The sequence below is a fragment of the Mytilus edulis genome, chromosome 3 (assembly GCF_963676685.1).
Source record: "Mytilus edulis chromosome 3, xbMytEdul2.2, whole genome shotgun sequence".
In the NCBI taxonomy this organism is placed as follows: Eukaryota; Metazoa; Mollusca; class Bivalvia; order Mytilida; family Mytilidae; genus Mytilus; species Mytilus edulis.
The window spans coordinates 47,504,784-47,513,930 of NC_092346.1; the positions used below are offsets into that span (position 1 = coordinate 47,504,784).

General features: G+C 31.6%; 1 long non-coding RNA gene across 1 annotated transcript; it reads left to right on the forward strand.

Moving 5' to 3' along the window:
* Positions 1 to 6,037: 6,037 nt before the first annotated feature.
* LOC139516663 (uncharacterized) lies at positions 6,038 to 8,660 on the forward strand. Its single transcript, XR_011662996.1, has 3 exons — positions 6,038 to 6,194; positions 6,446 to 6,608; positions 8,493 to 8,660. It is a non-coding gene; the product is annotated as an uncharacterized lncRNA (long non-coding RNA).
* Positions 8,661 to 9,147: the final 487 nt, after the last annotated feature.

Consider the following 9,147-nt stretch of genomic DNA (forward strand, 5'->3'; position numbering starts at 1 on the left):
TTTAACCTATGACATTGGAAACTAAAATAGATCACCACATTGAATAGTAAAAATGATCTACAACACTATGTCGGCAAATGTTAGTCAAAAATGCCAATATTGTCGGTTTGCTCCTTATTGGAACACAGGTCTACGTATCGCCAGTAAAACTACATTTGCGACCGTCAAATCGACAATTGACGGTGGCAACTCTTCAACTACAGTACTGGTATTCCTTAATTTAACCCCCTTCAGCAAGGAGGAAAAAAAACTTAACCGTAAAGTTGAGGGTCCTTGATTTGAGGAAAGCAAACAATTTGAGATACCAAATTAACAAATGTGTAAATAAGTTAGAAGAGTTTGATTCATCAGAACTACATGAGGTACAGACTTTAAAGACAAAGATATTAACTACCGATGCAAGACTACTTACAGTTGTTTGCAGTAAGTTTACAGTCAAGTAAAACGTGATGATTAGATCCATGATTTATTAGATAATAATTACAGCACATATACAATCGATTTAGTGTAAAATACATCATAAAAGGGAGAAAAAAGCATGCATGTGCAATCCCAAGTTAATTGTTTCGACAGGTTTAGGATGATAACTATATATAGCAATACAAATATGATAGTTTTAAATTGATTAATAACGAAATCAAAGAAAGTACAGATTAAGAAATTTTCAAAGATCTTATCACAGTGTTTTATTGATATATTTCGAAAATAAGTTTATTCAGAGACCATTAAGTTTACAGATCGCAACTATTATATCAGTTTACGGGCCCGATAAACAACATCAAAGTAATAATAAGAATATGTAATATAATTTTTGTAATAGGATTTCTACGGGAGGCTCAAAACTTCTAAACCAAATGTTTGTATCTTAGAAATGATCGAATAAAGACGTTGATTAATTTGTGGTAACGAAATCCTTGACACAATAGTCCAGTTGTACGTAAATTACTTGCATTGAATTTTGACATACCATACGCAATTGTTTGCCCTCAGTATAGATTATCAACAGTTCAAAAAAGCCATCTTAAAGTGACGATTGTGCCCTCATTACGAATCTTATATACCCAAAAGAAAGAGTATATATTGTCGTCCTGATAATGTTCTGATATACAGTAAAAGTTCTCAGATAGATATAAATAAACTCATCATAGATACCAGGACTAAATTTTGTTTATACGCCAGACACGCGTTTCGTCTACAAAGACTCATCAGTGACGCTATGCAGCTAGTACCAAAACAAAATGACTAAGTCCAACTACCTGTTATTTTCAGAATATTTGAAAGAAATCAAATCCTGTGGCTATGCACACCTTCATTGTGTGTATGAACATCCTACCAAATATTAAAGTTGTACCTTCAAAACTGTAGATGGAGATATAAAAAAAAAATTGTATCCTAATCCGGACGTACGAACGGACGAACGGACGGACAGACAGACGGATGGACAGTGGTAAATTAATACGCCCCTCGACATTTTGTCGCGGGGGCATTAAAATCAATAAATTTTATAGAAGTGTCAGGTTTAGCTAGATATAAAACCAGGTTTCACCTATCATGTTCTTCTGAAAATGCCCTAACCACGTCAGAAATACTATTCACGTTTTCTTTTCGCTCCGTCGATTCATTTAGAAGTGCGTTTGAACTTTTTTCAGGTTTTTAAGACTTTGCCTTTTTTAATTTACCTTGCAGTTATAAATTTTAATTAATATGTTTATCATGTCTCCTTCCAACTGACAAAACCTATAGAAATAATGGTATTTACAGAGTGTTGCGGTATACAATTAAACATATTTGCAACAATGTATCTATACAATATTTAGAAACCATTAAAAATAATGAAAAGAGGTACCCTATATCATAAAAGTATTTGAATGTGCTGATTACATCGATCACAAACAATTTGAAGCAAATCAAAAGTCATACTATATTGATTTAAGAACGTTTTACAATAGTATACCTCCACTTAATCAAATAACTGATTTCACTTTCGCTTTCAACGAATGACTCTATGAGCCATATATTTCTAAAACGACTCATTATCTTGGTAATAATATGTACCCAGACAAAAGGTGAAACTAGATTAAAATTAATAACGGTTCGTGACCTAATGGAATATTCCATTTCCAAAATCAATTTCATGTACAATCAGGGATTTCCACACCGATCTGCATAACGTATTAAAAATACTGTGAAAGCACTTTAATTCGTGGGTATCAATTTTCGTGGTTTGGGAAATATAAACATGTTCGTGGGTTTTTAAATTCGTGGATTGTAGTTTTCTTTTAAAAAAAATAATTGAAAAATAAAAGCCTTTAGAAACGAAAAGTTACAAATAGTCTTGATTGAAGGAAATTGCAAAGTAAACATTGACCCGTGTAAATCGTAGTGATAACACTTATTAACCCATGATAAAGTGATCAACAGATTAAAGACCATCAAAGGTGTTCATTAGGCCATAAACATGTCACCTAAAGGAAACAGTAACATAAACATATGCTTTAAACGTATCTTGAATTGTCAAATAGTTCTTGTCAAAATCAAGCCCAGCATGAAATTATTATTTCCCATATGTAAGATAATTATGAGGATATAAAATAAACACTTTATCATATTGGCATATCAATACCGGAAATCTAACTTTCATCGATCAAAAATACTTTTTATGAGAATTAAAAGATCAAAAATTGTACCGTTTAGGTTATTAAAGATTAAATAGGTATAATCCTGCATGCGGTTGTAGTTCTGTGACTGCTATTAAAGTAATATCAGATTTGGCGTTATTCAATATATTCTCTAGATCAAATCAGTAGTCAAACCTACCCGATGGGGATCTTTCCATGTCTTGATTTGGACAATGGTTGTTTTATTTCGTTGGACACTTAAATTCGTGGATAAAGTCATCCACGAAAACCACGAAAATTGGTACCCCACGAATAAAAGTACTTTCACAGTAAGTCGATGATACGGCCATAGGATTTCAAATGGTTTAATGTGTAAGTACAATGAAAGTTTTGACGTTTACTACATGATATTGCTATATTTTATATGACAACGACCTTTTGTGGACTATAAATATTCTAAACATACTTATAGGACAAGGAAGTGCACATCCAAATGTTAAATCGTGACGTGCAGAATTTGTATTACAAAATTAGTCACACGAAGGTGAAATCCTAACATCAATCAATTTTCTTCGATCTTTTCACTGTTGTGTGATTCCCTTTTTTTCAAAAATACATCAGATAATCTAGTTTAAAGCTCGTCAGTAAGCATAAACATACAAGCAGTATAATCTCTCTTGTCCTGTGCTGAGTCAGACGCAAGGTCAATTTGTCTATTCCTATTTACTAGCATCGATTATTTTAATACTTTATACCTATAACTAAGCATATACTAAGTAAAGCAATCTAGGTATAAAATCTTTTGGTCCTGCACATTGTCGATACTTATTTTTTTTTTTTTTTTTTTGCATAAAACTATGTAAAATTATCCTCGTATATACACTGAATCCGTTGGAAGTATGCTTAAAATCAAAATTACAAAAATAAAGAAGTAAATTGTGAAGAAAATAAAAACGGAGAGTCACTAATGCAAACGAAGTTTTGAGTCGTCTGGAAATAATGACCTACCGATTAATTATATTTGTTGATCTAGGACTATGAACTAGGGTTTGCAAAAATGCAAATACAATATGATCGGTAATTAACTATTTCGATTGATTATTTGGTGTTTAAAATGCTTATTTCAGCACTATTTGTTATTTCGGTAGTCAATTTATATTTTACACCGGAAGATAGAGTGCCTGAAGAGAACCAACGATCTTCGGTAAGAAACCTTACAATTATAGTCAATGGAGATTAGAGTGGGGTTTACCTCGATAAGGAGTTGATAGACTTTGAACACTCGGCCACCGGTACTCCTAGTCATTTTACAAATCGATCCATAGTCTATATATCGCACGTCCTTTACAGCTGATATGTTTGGACAGGTCCTTGTGAGGTGATGATTTGATACTCCGCCATATTCGGATGTGCGTGTCTAAAGCATAAGGTTCAGTGGCTGTCGTTTGCAAGTTGTCTGTCATTACTTGATTGTATTACTGAAATACTACTAGTTTAGTCTCGGGTTTAGTTTGTTACCTGGATTTGTTTACCCGCAATATATTTATGAATTTTGAACAGCAGTATACTACTGTGGCCTTTTTTAAGAGTCATAAAACATTTAAAATAGTTCCAATTCATACAGCTATGCAATGTTATGATACTTAATAGGATAGTTCCTCAATTTGGAAGTTCGATAGTCTTATTAATATATATTGCTGTATGCACTTGTTCAGTATTTCACATGGTTCAATTTAGCACCGCAATATTAATGACGCCATCATGAGTTGGTTGACCGTCATGGGATATCTGATTAATAGATGATAGTAGATATCCAAATATCGTTACTACTATAACGATCCCTTTTCCCTAACGTTACCTATAGCTATCGCTTGAAAGTTATTACCTGGTTTGTAACATCTCTATTATAGTTTGGAAATACAATCAACTATGTTCTTATCAATTTGTTTCCATTTCTTTGTTTTTAATAGGAATGTGATATGATTCCCAATGATTCTTTAACAATTGTGTTTACGTTTTAATTTTTTTGATTTAATGATTTTTAAGTCCAATACACATAATATACGATAAAAAATCAATACGCTGAAGTTGATACTTGATTCTTATCCGGATATAAAATGATCAAATGATATATATATATTTAAGACAGACAGCTAGATACCATAAACATACTATGTATACACAAACAAGAGTCTGAGCTTGATTTGCTATATGATATAAAAACTAAACTGACGAAAAAAGGTCATTTATTCAAAATCATAAAATGCAAAACATACATTTTGCAAATAAAACATTTGACATAAAAGTTCATATCTAATATGAAATAATAATACATAAGTAATACGAAATTACATCAACTAATATCATGTCAATTGAATAAATGACAAATAATAGCAAAGGTGGGGAGAAAAATCTGCCCCATAAATAAACATATATACATATCAACTTCAAAAGATAACATTAAGGGCGGTATGTGGGTGGGAATTTGGAACAAATTGTTTGATAAGAATCACAAGTTAACACATCAAATGCTGATGATAAAAGGAAGTGACCACAATACACTTACACGTAAACTCATACTGACCCGCAAGAGCATTGATCAATAAGAAAGATGATATCCAATCATGCATTGGTCATAAGTGAAATTTCTCTGCACGTGAAAACATGTTATCTAATTTCAACAATTTATCGTTTAATTAAGTAGGACACTCTGACCCTTTGACCAGACTAGAGACATCATACATTTACAGTATTAATAACTGACTCTTTTATTTAAGTCGGTTAGTAATAACCAATTAAAACAGAATTATCTTCTCTGCTGTCTTAAATTATTTTATTCCGCTTAATTTTCAATTAGCAAATAAAATTGGTTATATAAGAATGATTTGCATAATGATGATTTATAGCAACTCAAAGAAAAAATCTATCTTAGCAAATATTTAGTCAGATCTCTAAATAAAGTAATAGTATTCATTCTTCTTTGTGAAGTGTTTAGTTATTACATAATACCGCGACTTCTTCGTCCTTGTATCATACAAAAGACTCGAATGTCATGTGAATATATTGAACACGTACTGCATTAATACTATAACAGTTTCTAATTTTACAAATTGTGACTTGGATTAGTTGTTGTCTGTCTCATTGATATTTAAACTACTTCTTCTTATACCTATACATCAAATGGAACCCCTAAATGAAAAGATAAGTTTTGAAAAACGTAATGTTGGTGCGTTCGGAAACAGTTCACACAATCAATAGTATCATTCTCCTCCAGAATTTTGTGGGAAACAGTCAGATTCTAATGGATACTTGCAACCGATAAACGAAAACGGAAAAAAAATATCTTCTAACCATGATTACTTGATAGTTCATGGATCCATAAAAAGTCATCTGTCACCTGATAAGGAACCAGGTGAACCTCATAGTTGGCTACACTCCGGGGAAAATAAGAAAAAGGGAGATCACTGTGGAAACCTTAAGGAGTTCAGTGATCTTGATAACTGCCCAGATTCAGTTCAAGCAGATTCCAATATAAAGCAGCAAGAAGTGAAATTAAATTTTCCTCAAATAAAGTATGTAAGTGATATAATGGCAAAAATAATGGCGATAGGTTTGTTAAACTGAAAAATTCATATTAATTTTCTAAATTTCACTTTACGTTTAGGTTTTGTTTTTCAATTCATTTTCATTATTTAACAAACGAATATATTTATACATGGCTATGTTTAACTATAAAACATAATTCATTGTCGTAATGTATGTTCTCCATCTTTTGGTATATACGCTGTATATATATATATGTAATATAAAGACTGTTTTATTTATAGGTCGAAGGACCACTAAACAGTCCGGAGAAAGAAACAGAAAAGGCACTGAAGAGTTCACGTTGCTCACCTGGCAAAATTGTTGCTTTTGTTATGATTACATTTATTATCATGACTGGCCTTGGCGTTGGAGCTTATTTTTTTATTCTGAGAAATATCAGCAAAGGTCTGTCTATTTTAAGTTGTATGTTCGAAACTTCAATTCATCTATAATTCAGTAAATATTGTTCTAGGTATTTCCAACTTTAAGGATACTCTTGATTTTAAAAAAAGTCATTAATATTTTCCAACAAAAGTACATTCGTACCAAATTAAAAGGGAAGAGTGATTCGTTGCTTTTTTTTCAAATACGTTACCGAAATATTGCTCGAGATCAACTTAACTTCATCAAGAACAGTTTAACAACAAAACTAGGTGAAGCAGTATTACTTTAAAATCGGTGAATAGGCATGTGTGTATTCCCCTGAAACAAGTAGTGATTATATTGAGTATTGATGATTAGGCGTGAGACAGACACCAACCAATACAAAACATTAACGACAAGGTTTGACAATGTAGGGCTTCATTAATATGTAGGACGTCCTTTCACTATAACAATGAGTCAGACGAACTAACAAAACCTATCACTTATATGCTAATAAGTTGATTTTGGATGTAACGCTTCTTCTGATTGACTGACGTTGTTATGTTTATCAGCTCATAGACATAATTTTGTCCTGTGACCCTGACGTCATCAACGTTTTTTCATAGTTTACTCTGGTTTAAAATGAAATTTAGAATTAAATTATAAGAACTGAATGTAATACTGTTTCTGCCTATTCGAAATAACATAAACAAAATGTGGTTCACACTTTAAATGACTCGCTACGCGGGTTATTCAGTGTGCACCCCATTTTTTATGTTATATCTTCATAGACAGTAAAAACATTACAGTCATTCCTTAATAAACACAAGCTTTTGTATAATCCTCGAATTCAGATATATAAAAGACAACATCTAAAGAATTTATTGTTAAAGGAGCTCATGGTATATTTATAAGTTAGGAATTTATTAGTTCGTTGGAATGTCAATCTATTTTCTTTGGAATTTTAACTAAACCAGTTTTAAAAAAATCATGTTAACACAATTTTTTTTTATTTTGGATGCAACGCGTCTTCTGATTGGCTGTCAGAACGTCGTTTTGTGTATCAGCTCATAGAGATAATTTAGTAACGTGTCCTTGACGTCATCAACGTTTTTCATGTTTTATTCCTGTTTAAAATTAAATTTAGAATTAAATTATAAGAAATAACCGTAATATTTTTTTTCAGTCTTTTCGAAATAACATAAAAAATGTGGTGCACACTTTAATAAAAAAAAAAAAACACGCTACGCGGTTATTCAGTGTGCATTACACTTCTAATGTTATTTCTTTAGAGATAGAAAAATTTTTACAGTCATTCCTTAAATATAACATAGACCATGTAGACCAGGGAGTTTAAAGATATAGAAGTGTTTTTTTTTAAATGAAATACTTCATAATATATCTTGTTTTCTATGCATAATCAATCTATTCAAAGATAATGACTTAAACTTCAATATTTGGTACATTGAGAGTGTGTAAGTAAATTAAAAAATACTTTATTGAATTTGCTTTGTAAAGTGTAAAGGAATTTACGGAAATGCAATCGCAGAAAAAGGAACACAGTTGGAATGCTTCCTTATTTCACAGCTTCTCCTTTTCTTCTCTACACATTCCACATTCAAAGGCGAAAGTTGGTAAAATAACTTAAAAAACATAGGCCTATATTTTACCCCCTTTTTCCCAAGTTCCATCTTCTTTTTTAAGGTGCCTCATTAAACTCATGATTCCTTATCAAAGCTTTACGCCTAATTCGTGTCAAACACGTAGAATGTTCAAGAAGGACACTAGTCCTGAAAATTATACTACTAGAATAATTAATGGAGAATCGTCAGTTGAGTGTTAATCTATATTCCTAACAAGCCTGTTCTAATATAACAACTTAAAAGTAAAGAAAATGAAAGGATACTTTATATGAATATTTTTCAGACGAGGAATCTGCTTATTCTTTCTTGCCATCAGTATCAAACAAAACAAATTCGTCAACGACTTCATCTGTTACTTTTGAAACAACAATACGCAGTACGGAACCGTCAACATATACCACTTCGAATTCGGCTGCTTTGCTCACGACACCAACACACTATCAGGAAATATCATCAGGTACAGTAAAAAATGTTGACATACAACTGGAAAATGTGTATCGATAAATCTTTTCATCGCTATATTAGGATGATTAAAATTTTGTATTATGCGCTTCTTTTGATTTTTTGTGTAATACAAAGTACAAATATTCACATGTATGCATGTATAAACTTGTCATTTATGGTTATTGCTGGTTAATAATTACATTAGATGTATGTTTCATTGTGATACTTTATTCTGATTGACTAACTGCACATCACGTGTTATTCCGTAAGCAATTGCATTGCTCAATAAAACTTTTCATTCATGATAACACGTGGTCCCACAATAAAGTGCACAGGTGAATTAAATAAAACAATTAAAAAATCGTGTTTTTATGATCATTGCTAACAAAATGTAATTATAATTATTGAATGCGTCTTTTACTAACTTCATAGGGTTGTAAAAGCGTTGACCGTGCGCACGTTTTTAGTATGAAGCGCTTCCGCGCTTCATACAA